Source organism: Palaemon carinicauda, chromosome 20 (assembly GCF_036898095.1).
Source record: "Palaemon carinicauda isolate YSFRI2023 chromosome 20, ASM3689809v2, whole genome shotgun sequence".
Classification (NCBI taxonomy): domain Eukaryota; kingdom Metazoa; phylum Arthropoda; class Malacostraca; order Decapoda; family Palaemonidae; genus Palaemon; species Palaemon carinicauda.
The window spans coordinates 51,147,138-51,157,137 of NC_090744.1; positions in this window are offsets into that span (position 1 = coordinate 51,147,138).

Here is a 10,000-nt window from a genome sequence, read left to right on the forward strand (position 1 = left end):
AGTGTTTGAAGAAAACTCTGGATGACTTCCATCCAGTATAAGCACGAAGGCTTTCAAACGACATCGTCTGAAAGAAATTCAGAGACGAGGCTACTTTTCTCGGATCATGACCTGCGGGTGTACTGTCTGGATCCGCTCTGCATATAAAATAGGTGGTTTTCGGCCTTAACTGTTTCAAGGATAATGTTGAACCAGACGTCTCTACCCTGAAAAGCTGACCTCCCTTAAAGTCTGAAGTTCTACGAAGATAGACCTTTAGGCATTCCACTGGGCAGAGGGATGCTTCTTCCTTCAGAGGGCAGATTTTCAAGGGACCCCATCTCTCAGTGGGCAGCTTGTTCTTGGCGAGAAACGTCGGGTCCGGAAAGAGGTTCAGTTCTCCGGAGTCTGTGAACTGAATGTGGCCATCATCCCTCGAGAGGGCCACTATTTTGCTAACTCTGGCTCCTGAGGCTAGTGCAAATAAGAATATCACCTTTTGAGTCAAGTCTTTCAGCGAGCAATCCTCATTGTTCAGAGTTGATGCTAAGTGAAGAACCTTATCCAAAGACCATGAAATGGGCTTTGGAAGGGCTGCGGGCCGAAGTTTAGCGCAGGCTTTTGGAATCTTGTTGAAGATTTCATTAGAAAAGTCTACCTGGAAGGCATATAGTATTGGCCTGGCTAGGGCAGATTTACATGTAGTAATCGTGTTTGCTGCTAAATCTTGTTCATGAAGATGGATGAAGAAGGACAAGCAGAAATCCGTAGAAATCTCCTTAGGTTTCTTCGCCTTGACAAAGGCCACCCATTTCTTCCAGGAAGACTCATATTGTCTTCTTGTTGACTTTGACTTGTGTTCTTCTAAGAAGCTAATACTGTCCCTAGAAATCCCAAACCGTTTCTTGACCACTAGGGCGAGAAAATTATGAGATGAAGGTTCTGGGTTTTTTTCTGATGAAGCTGAAACAGTCAATTTCTGCACTTGCTGAGTCAGAACTGGGTCCGGCAACGCGATCAGCTTAAGGCGTAGTTCCGTTATCAAAGGGAACCAAACACTGTTGGGACACTTGTGTTCCACTATTGCTGCTATCCCTCGAAAGGATCTCAGTTTGTCAAGGACTTTCAGCAGAAGGTTGGTTAGAGGGAACAGGTAGATCTTGGACCACCTGTTCCAATCTATGGACATTGCGTCTGTAGCTTCAGCTAGAGGATCCTCGCACGGGTCTACATACCGGGGTAGCTTCTTGTTGTCGCTCGTTGCGAAGAGATCTATCTGCAGTCCTGGAACTTTGCGTAATATGAAGGAGAATGATTTTGCGTCTAAGGACCATACTGACTCTATCAGGTTGACCCTGGATAGAGCGTCCGCTGTCAAATTGCGGAACCCTTGAAGGTGGACTGCTGATAAGTACCATCCCCTCTTCTTCGCTAGATGGAGGAGGGCCAGTATCACTTGATTTATGTGAGGCGATCTCGAGCCTTGTTGATTTAGGCATCTCGTTACAACTTCGCTGTCTAGAACCAGACGGATGTGGATTGCGCAGTGAAGTTCCAGTTTCTTCAGAGAGAGAAGAACCGCCATGGCATTCAGAAAATTGATGTGGAAGGTCTTGAAGAGGGGAGACCAGGTTCCCTGGACTTTCTGATGATGAGAGTGACCTCCCCACCCTTCTTTTGAGGCGTCCGTGTGAACGGTGACTGCCGGTGGAGGTGGTTTCAGAGGTGCCTTGCTCTTCAGGTTCTAGGCTTCCGACCATGGTTTGAGTAGAGATCGCAGACAATTTGGAATCGGTCTTTGTAGATCTCTTCGAGCGTTTGCTGTGTAGTTTTTCCAAACTCCTGATGCATCTTTTAATTGTGCTTTCAATATTAGATCTGTCACTGAGGCAAACTGGAGGGACCCCAACACTCTCTCCTGTTGCCTTCTTGATATCCTGTTGGATTGAAGAGTTCTCTTGACAGATCCAGCTATCTCTTTCCTCTTCTTTGATGGAATGGAAAGGCAGTGTGACTGTAAATCCCAGTGGACGCCCAGCCAATGAAACTTTTGAGCTGAAGATAGATGAGACTTTTCCAAGTTGATCTTAAATCCTAAGTGTTCCAGGAACTGGATCACTTGCTTGGAGGCTTGCCTGCACTCTTCCTCGGATGCTACCCACACCAGCCAGTCGTCCAGGTAGGCTACTACCTGGATCTTCTTTAGGCGTAGTTGATGAATGACTGCATTCGCAAGCTTGGTGAATACCCTTGGGGCTATGTTTAAACCGAAGGGCATGGCTCTGAAAACGTACTTTCTTTTCTGTAGTTTGAACCCTAGGTAGGGGGAAATTTGATGGTTGATTGGAACATGCCAGTACGCATCCGTCATGTCTATGGAGACTGTGTATGCCCGTTTGGGCAAAAGGGTCCTTATGTGTTGAAGCGTCAGCATTCTGAATTTGTGGTTCACTATGAACTTCTCGGGTGGTGATAAGTCCAGAATGACTCTGAGCTTTTCCGAATCCTTCTTCGGAACACAAAATAGCCTTCCTTGGAATCTGATGGACTTTGCCTTCCGTATAACTCTTTTGTTCAGTAGTTCCTGAACATATTCTTCCAGAGGGGGGGGGGGGGGGGGTTGAGTGCCGGAAGAATTGAGGAAAGTTTGGTGGAGTTGAGCTTCAACTCCACCCTATTCCGTTCTTGATTAGGCTGTGAGCCCAGGGATCGAAGGTCCAACGATCCCGGAAGAGGAGAAGTCTCCCTCCTACCGGTAGCATCTCACTTGGAGTGCTGGTTGGAGAACTCGCCTCCTTGGCCACGTCCACCTTTGTTACCCCTACCTCTGAAGGGGCATCTAGAGGATCCTTGAAAGGAACCTCGAGATTTATGCCTAAAAGTCGTCGATTGGCTTTCAAAGACTGGGGTGAAAATTGGGTCGCCATTGTTTGGGGCACCAGTTGGAAGATGGTGGTTGGTTTTGCCAACGTCTGGGGCACCGTGGCCACGGGAAGCAGTTGCTGTTTTCTAGGCAGAGAGGGCACTCTTGGTCGTTTTGATTTATTCTTCGGCTGGGGACCCTCGTCAGCGGAAGATTTTCTCTTACAGGACAAGCCCCACTTGGAGAGGAGATTCCTGTTCTCCGTAGCGGCTTTGTCCACGACCTCTTTGACCACTTCGCTTGGGAAGAGATCTTTTCCCCAGATATTGGATGCTATGAGCTTCTTTGGTTCGTGTCTCACCGCAGCCGAGGCGAACACGAACTCTCTACAAGTCCTTCGGGCTTTGATAAAGTTGTACAAGTCCTTGGTGACTGTCGCCAAATGAGATTTGGCGAAGACCATGTTCATATCTGGGGTGTCCGGGATGCTTGCCATAGTCTCTAAGCCAGTCTGCAGAGACATGGAAGCAGCAAGACGTTCTTTAGTCTCTGGTTCCCTGTGCAGGAGAGACTCTAACAGCTTCGGGAGGTCTTCGCCGAACTGTCGTCCAGCAATATCTGCCTCCAGCTTCCCAACTGTGAAGGTGTTATGAACATCCTTCCAGTTTTTATCATCTGATGGTAAAGCAAGGGAAAAGGGTCTACACTCCTCCAGTGTTGGGCAAGGTTTCCCTGCTTCAACTGCCTTTAAGGCTGTCTTAAATCCTTTGTCCATAAAGGGGAAGGCACGTTTGGGGTCAGCAATAAAGGACGGGTTCTTTTTGCTAAGAGCCGGCACCTTGGAACTAGTAAAGGCCCTCTCATTCAAGGTGGTTGTATATAAGGCCTGAGCCTTAGAGAGTTCGAGGACAATCGTCTCCTTCGGCTCTGTTTCCTCCTTGGAAGCAGGTTCCATCCTTAGACGGACATAGCAGTCCGGGTAGGCCCCTTTGCTGGGCCAAAACTCAATTTCCTCTACTGGGATAGTGCCCAGTTTCTCCGAGAGGAAGATCTTCCCCATCCCCCCCCCCCCCGACATTGGCATATGTTCTGCATATCTCCAAGGGTTAACGTCAGAGAAAGCGGGAAGATCCTAGACGTTTAGCTTCTTCGGGGCTAAATGTGTTGCAACCAGCTGATGCATTTCCATCCGAAGAGAAGCTTCTTTTTCGGACGATTTCTTCTGAATGTCCTGCACCATAGACAGCAGCGAGTGCAACGTACTCGTGATGGAATCTAACTGGGGTGCAGTAGATGAAGTCGAAGGCACCGGCTCAGTCACCGTGGCTGATGATACCGAAATTGTTTTGGTCTTATCGACTTCAGCCTCAGGATGTACGTCATCCTCCTGCTCCAGTTCTTCCAGTAGGAGATTGTTCTCTGTCTCCTCTGAGACAACCGACATGTTGTCATCTAATTGGGTGCCCTTCAAGGCGTCCGAAACAACAGATTCCATCGGAATCTGTACTAGGAGAATCTCAGGGTGAGCCTGGGGAATGATTGCATCCGCAGATGCCCTAGGGAAAAGACAGTCCCTCATCCTCTCATTAGGAAGGTATGGGGCAGAGGTGTTCTTCTGAAAACCCCTGACCCATTTTCACAGCGTGTCCCTTGCTGCATCCCTTGATTCAGTAGACGTTTGATCATCAAAAGCCTCTTTTACTAGTTTGTCACAAACGGTACATACATGTGGGTCCAAGTATTTGAGAGCCCCCTTGGTGACTGTGCAGCGAGCATGGGCCCTGCACATGTCATGGCCATAGAAGTTCTTACTACGGACCCTGCAAAAGCTGTTCCCTAACTCGGGATGCTCCTCCTGTAAAGAAAGAAAGAAAGCATATAAGCATTCGGTGAAATTCTCAGATTTCTGCATAGGTATTCTTTTTAATTAATATCTTGGATAGAGTAAGCTAGAAAATAAGAAAGACAGCTACTTGTGTTTCCTGTCAAGCCCATTGCTATGACCTCCAAATTGAACAATAAATTCTTAATGAATTTTGTATGGGAAGATAATATCCTTTGATATAAAGTGTCTTCCTAACACAATGTCCCAGGTTCAATATTGGGGGTAAATTAATGGTTGATAACCATTAAGTGGTAGAGAGGATAATTCTCTTATATGTGATGGTCTCACAATAGGCTGCCCATGAAGCACCTTGTATGTTGGAAAAAAACTTTTTTGGCTACAGCACTGACTGGCGGCGGTATGCCGCCAGATCTGCCGGGCCTGCCGGCATATGCAGGGCCTGCCAGCACATGCCGGGCCTGCCGACATATGCCGGACCAGCCGACATATGTCGGCCTTGCCGACATATGCCAACCTATTCTAGGCTATTGAAAGCAGTTACTGTCTTCAGATCTATACTTTGGGTGGCCGACTGCCGGCCGACAACTTAGCTGCCGGCCACTGGTCATAGTATGTTTATTGTCGTTGGGTTATCACTCAGCGACACCCCCGGCAAGTGGCGGCAGAGTAACTGCCGGCTGACAGACAACCAACATTGCCGTCGACAGCTATAAGCTGCCGGCGCTGACCCAGTATAAGGAAAGGTAGAGAAAAAGAGAGAGGATGGAGGAAGGCAAAGGCTCAGCCTTGCCAGCCTACATCCCGAATGAGGGTTCAAGTGGAAGGGGGAATTATATTCCGGCTTCCACCCAACCATGTCCCATCCCTATGGGCTATGGAAGGCAGTCCAAGGGAGGACTGAAAAACACTCAAATGATATGAGTGTACCTGCCGGCAGCCGGCCCGGCCGAGAGCAGACAGGGAACCTCAGGTCAGTTCTATAGATTACGCTTAGGGTCAAATGTAGAAAGACGGCCAGGGAGGGTGATGGTTCATCCAACACAAAAGAGACCGCAGGGAAGGGGGAAAAGTCCTATAAGTAAGGTAATACCCGATGGCATTACCCAACTTAAAGGTAACCTCAAGTAGGGGAAATCATTTCCCCCGGTTGGGTTAGACAAGTGAGAAAGCGGCCATAGAACACAATCTCGCAAGAGAAAAGAATTTCGTACCAGGTGTCTTAGACAATGAAGAAATCATTTCTTCGGTCTAAGATCCACTAGCACAGGACTGTGTGCTAGACCGAGGAAGGAGGAATTGTAAAACTAAACCTCCACGTATGGTCTAGGGAGGCCTAGCCTCCTGTATAGACAACTTAGCCTGACTTGTGAAATCATTTCACCGAGACAGTGAGATGCCTAACACAGACCTTACTCTGATGTCCCGTTCAAAACTCAAAAACTGACTCAGTGTTTAAGAGAAAGAAAAAAAACACCCCAGTAAACTTTGCCAGGACTCAGTTCACAGCAAAGCTAACTGAGGGTAGCCTAGGCTTATCAGAGGGAAGGGGAATTGCTCTTAAATCTTGCCAAGAGATTGGTATCGACTTTGAAGGTATAGGAGGCATTAACCCCACCTTAGAAGACAATAATAGAGCAATTGGGGACATGTATGAAAGTATACTAAAGCCCCTAGGCTAGTAAGTCTAGGAGCATAGAGAAGCGTTCACCAAAACTCTCTTGTATACTATCTTGGAAGAGGAAAATATATGCAGTAATATTTTTATTGGATAAAATATTGCCTGAGCTTCAATAAAACTTTATCAGGAAGGTTATATCATGCATGAAGTGTGTAGGTGCCTAGGCTAGGAAGCCTAGCACTCGTGAGGCTCGAACATAAATGGCCAAATCCACGACAACAATGACATAATATAAAAATCCCTAGCTAAAATACTAAATAGCTAAAGTTATTAAAGCAAATAATGCCGGGAAATCGTTCTGGCTAACTAGATGTACAGGAAGAACGACCGCGTTCAAGATGCCATCAGGCTGGTAACAGCTCTTGTTACGTTAATTACGATCTCAATCGAAGAGTAAAACTGGAAAGAGCTTACATTTACACAATTCAAAGATATTACTTAACTTTCCAGAAGCTGATGAGGCTGGTGAAGACATCATAGTGACAAATAACTCCAAAATAGTGAGAGATAACACAGGATAACACTGGTCAACAAAGCTACAAGAGAAAGAAAGGCTTTGTGGCGCCTCGCGGTGGCGATTCGGCGCAATATTTCCAGTACAGTAGGAATGTCGAGAGCGTTGCCTCTTTAACGACTCTCCTATATTCATGCCACTTTCTCCCCTCGAAGCAGAAACGCTATTAGGGGTGTAGATAGCTATGAGACGTGTCAAGAATACGTCCTCTGATTACGCGATATCCAATTTTAAGGGATATTCACTCCAGGAGTTAGAATTCTGGATACCTTTGGTAAATTCTCTGGGATATATCACTGTAGTCAAATATAACCTAGGAAGCTACTAATGAAGGAACTTCCATCAGGATGACATGGCCTGTGTTTGTTTGTAAAGATTGCCTGGCCCTTTTGGCCTGACACGGGCTTTTGCAATCTTGCAGCCCGTAGGTGTTTGGATAGGATATATTGGGATAGGTAGTTGGGTAGGGGATATTCTGCAACATTTATTTTAGGATATTGGGATAGGTTTTGGGTGGGGATGGGATGTTTGAAAAGGAGTAATTGACTGTGGAATATCGTCCTATGAGCCCACTGGCTCCAGTCTGAGTTAGAGAGAAAGAGTTATAGTAGCAAGTCCCGATAAGTAGGAGAACTCGGGAAGGAGTTGAAAGTTTGTAGTCAGAGAAGTTGATATAGGTGAAGTGAAAAACTTCATAGTGGTTTAAGCCTAATTGTGAGATAGAGGGATAGTGTGAGATTTCAGCTGAGTAGGAGAGAGCTGAAGAGAAGGAGTTATAGCAGTTTTAGTGGTAGAGATAGGGTGGAATATAAAATTCCTGTACCTGTAAATAATAAAAAAAAAGGGGAGAGATGATAATAAAAAAAAAGAAAAAAAACGTAAAAATAAGGATTATTTTTGAGACAACCAAAGGAAGATGAAGATGTAGATGGCAACATAGGCCGCAGTGCGAAAACGGGTTGCCATCTGAAGAGAGAAGAATGTGTTGGAGGTCAAAGAGACCCCCCGATCCCTGCTCCACCCCCTGACAGACAACACAGGCCGCTGTGCTACAACTGGCTGCCAGCTGAGAGGAGGGGAAGGTGTGCTGGAAGTCAAAAAGGACCGCTGTTGATCCTGGCCACACCCCTAGACAGGCAACACAGGCCGCTTGTGCGACAACGGGCTGCCAGTCCAGAGGGTAGGAGGATAAGGCCGCAGCCACCAGCAATCCCCCAGCTCCCAGCACAGAATTGTCACTTAGATTTTACGTTGACTTTGTTGCAACGTTATCTCGGTGAAGGGTAACTCCGGAGAAATGCTAGGAGGGTATTGTGATTGTCAATAATATGCTTGACAATTTCTGTTGCAGTAGCAGGAGTATTGGGATTAAGATCCTGCCGAAGTATGCTTGTTTCCTGACATTGCTGTAGATAGTGCTGTAAAGGGTTTTCTGTATCCTGATTACAGTACTTGCATGGTCTGATTGGTCTATGCTGTGCTGCAGGGTCTTGGCCATTATCTAAGATGATCTGCCCGTTGCATAGATATCCCAGTCGCAGTCTGCAAATAATTACTGCGTCCTGGCGAGGTGTTTGTCTTGCAATTGGGTGTGGTAGTATGTTTGTATCTTCAATGTACCACTTTGCAGATCTTGAGCCACCAAGGAAGGCTCTTCTAACTTCACTAGTCTTTTGAATGTTGCAGTAGGTAGCCATTTTATTTTTAATGGTTTTTAATGACTGTTGCAGAGTAATGCTGATAGTTTGGCACATTAAGGCCGATTTAGCTAGGTGGTCAGCCTCATCGTTGCCAGAGATTCCTGTATGACTTGGTATCCAATTCCAGGTGATTTGCCTGTTGTTTCTTCGGTGGAGCAGGGCTAAGAATTTAATTGCAGTGATAAGGTGCACATTCTCTGTAGGTTCCTTGTTGCTGAGGGCCATCGTGGCTCCTCTGGAATCTGTATGGATCGTTGTGTTCCCGTTTTGTTGATTGGCAGAGTGTTCTAGGGCTTTTGCAATGGCCACTAGTTCAGTTTGCAATGTGGAGGCATGGTTGGAAAGTCTCCAGTTTGCTTTATATCTTGAAGTAGAGATAACTGCAGCCGCTTCTGCAGGGATTGCACGGTCAACTGATCCATCTGTGTAGAAGGTATGAGGTGCAGGAGTGTTCCTGATTGCATTTTTTGCAGCTGCATTGAGTTGCTCTTGCGTGCAAAGAGCCTTGCTTGCTGCTGGTAGGATAGTGAAGTTGTATTTGATGGGATCACATGCCCAGGGAGCAGGAGGGATGTAGCCCTCATACATTTGTTGTCCCTTGATTTTGTGAGCCTCGTTTTGCATCTGCATTCTTCTGAGTGTATCCAGTAGTTTCTTTGCAAGAGAGCTGGGTGGATCTAGTTCTTCAGCAAGAGGTAGAAGCCTTTTTATTTTATCATTAAGTGGGCTTTTTCTGTCTGCGATGATTGACTTGACTATAATGCTGCTATTCATTATGTCAATTTTGGCTGACAGGGAGATTAGGTTAGTTTCTGCTCTGAGTAGGCAGAGTCTTGTCCACATTGGAGAGCCACTGATGAGTCTCATGGCATTGTTTTGGACTACTTCTAATGATGCTTTTTAAGTGTCGGTCAATGCAGTAAGTGTGGGTGCTGCATAATCAATGTGGGATCGAATTGCTTGTAGGTAAAACAGCCTTAGGAGGTTATTTGATACTCCTTGTCTAAGGGAGGTCATTTGTTTCATGGCTGATAGACGGATTTTTGTCTTCTCTCTGCTGACAGGCTTTTGCTAATGATTACCCCGAGGTACATGAATTGACTCACCCATTCGATGTCCTCACCTCTCAGTGTGTAGTTTTAGAGGGGTTTGCGAGTGTTTTATAGCCATTGCTTTGGTTTTGTTGGTATTGATCTTCAGACCAAGATCATTGCATTTTGCTTGGATCATGTCCAGAGCTTTTTGAGTGATATTTCTGGCATGAGCTTTGCTTGGGCATACTATGCATATGTCATCTGCATATATGAATATCTCCACTCCTTTTGGGAGTTTTAGAGTGGCTAAGTTCTCCATCAGTTGATTGAACAGGTAGGGGCTGAGTATGCCTCCTTATGGTGTTCCGTTTTCTAGGGGGATGAAC